The sequence below is a fragment of the Schistocerca piceifrons genome, chromosome 7, assembly GCF_021461385.2.
Source record: "Schistocerca piceifrons isolate TAMUIC-IGC-003096 chromosome 7, iqSchPice1.1, whole genome shotgun sequence".
In the NCBI taxonomy this organism is placed as follows: Eukaryota; Metazoa; Arthropoda; class Insecta; order Orthoptera; family Acrididae; genus Schistocerca; species Schistocerca piceifrons.
In genome coordinates, this window is record NC_060144.1 from 209,906,144 (window position 1) to 209,908,269 (window position 2,126).

At 43.5% G+C, this 2,126-nt stretch overlaps 1 non-coding gene across 1 annotated transcript; it reads left to right on the forward strand.

Moving 5' to 3' along the window:
• Positions 1-656: 656 nt before the first annotated feature.
• Positions 657-731, forward strand: Trnal-caa. The gene has a single exon. It is a non-coding gene; the product is annotated as a tRNA-Leu (tRNA).
• The last annotated feature ends 1,395 nt before the right edge of the window (positions 732-2,126 follow it).

Below are 2,126 nucleotides of genomic sequence, written 5' to 3' on the forward strand. Positions count from 1 at the left end.
TTAGGCCACTGAACCTTTTTCCATACTTCCATCACTATTCTAATGAACTCTCATACCATCTTTCCTTTCCTGTCTTCTTTCAGGCTAATCAAGTTAAATGGCCCAGCATCTTTTTCCTGTACACCACCTCGAATGACAATAATGTGCTAGTGTGTATTTTTGAGTTGTATGCACTCAGAATGAAGGGTGATATGTGTCCCAATCTGAATGCTGTGCATTCACATAATAACTAATCATCTTCCCAATTGAAACTTCCTGGCAGATTAAAACTGTGTGCCGGACCGAGACTCGAACTCGGGACCTTTGCCTTTCGTGGGCAAGTGCTCTACCAACTGAGCTACCCAAGCATGACTCACGCCCCGTCCTCACAGCTTTACTTCTGCCAGTATATCGTCTCCTACCTTCCAGAGTTCGAGTCTCGGTCCGGCACACAGTTTTAATCTGCCAGGAAGTTTCATATCAGCGCACACTCCGCTGCAAAGTGAAAATCTCATTCCGGAAACATCACCCAGGCTGTGGCTAAGCCATGTCTCCGCAATATCCTTTCTTTCAGGAGTGCTAGTTCTGCAGAGTTCGCAGGAGAGCTTCTGTAAAGTTTGGAAGGTAGGAGAAGAGATACTGGCAGTAGTAAAGCTGTGAGGACGTGGCGTGAGTCGTGCTTGGGTAGCTCAGTTGGTAGAGCACTTGCCCGCAAAAGGCAAAGGTCCCGAGTTCGAGTCTCGGTCCGGCACACAGTTTTAATCTGCCAGGAAGTTTCATATCAGCACACACTCCGCTGCAGAGTGAAAATCTCATTCTGGAATCTTCCCCATTGTGTGATGAACTTGTTTCGTCCTCCCATTAGCATGTGGATGAAATAGAGACGTTTTCAGTTTTTTCACCTTTAGTAATTGCTACAACACTTTCAATAGGTCTGACATGAAGTTTGTCTCCTGGTCTTTAAGTATTGTCTAGCATTCTGGACTTCAAAAACTACCTATTCACTAATGCTTGTGCGACCATGACTGCACTATCTCAATGTAATGCGAATACTGATCTATCAGGGTCTGCACAAAATGATTACCTGCAGGTGTTCAGTTGAAGGGGCCTCAAACATCCATCCCAATGATACTTAATGGATCCATTGCTTCTGGCAGGCTCTATAACAGTACCTGCTTCTGACTTAAATCTACTTGCTGTGCACAATCCATGGAGTTCCTAACATATCAATTGATATCATCTTTCATTTCCCTCCACCAGTACTTTTCCACCTCTTGTGATTCATCACTCGATACTCCCATGGCCCAACAAAATGTGAACACACATTTCGCATAATACTTCTAGCTTCAGCTTGGTCAACACACTACTCATGGTCCTGATCTTGTCTCTATACATGATAATCTATGATGCATGCTAAACAGCTTTTGCTTGCCATACTGTTTACCCTTTTTGCTGGTGCTCTGTGCTGCCTGCCATTGCCCAGTGTTATGACCCAGCTATTTCTCTGTTTAGCTTGTCAATCTACTGGGTGGGTCCATCAGACTTAGTAACAACTTCAAAGCAACATGGTCCCTCACTACCTTCAACTTCCTTCTGTACATCATTCTGTATATCAAGCTAACCACTTCTCTCACTGTTGTGCAATAATTCTTCTCCACTGCATCCAATTGTCTTGATGCAAAAGCAACAGGGTGTTCTTAGACAATGACTTCCTGACTCAAAACACATCCAAGAGCATGATTCAATACCACATGATAATATCAACTCCTCCTGAAATCTGGAAACACTGGACTCGATGTCACTACTCTCTTCAGTTTGAAAAATGCTTCCTGGGATTCTTTCAATGTTCTATCTGTTTTTGATCAGATTATAATATGAAACTGAAGGCTAAAAGCTGCAATAGTTGGTTATGAGTAGCAAACTCGTCTTTAAATATGTCTGCTTGTGCCTGTATATGTGTGGATGGATATGTGTGTGTGTGTGTGCGAGTGTATACCCGTCCTTTTTTCCCCCTAAGGTAAGTCTTTCTGCTCCCAGGATTGGAATGACTCCTTACCCTCTCCCTTAAAACCCACATCCTTTCGTCTTTCCCTCTCCTTCCCTCTTTCCTGATGAGGCAACAGTTTGTTGCGAAAGCTTGAATTTTG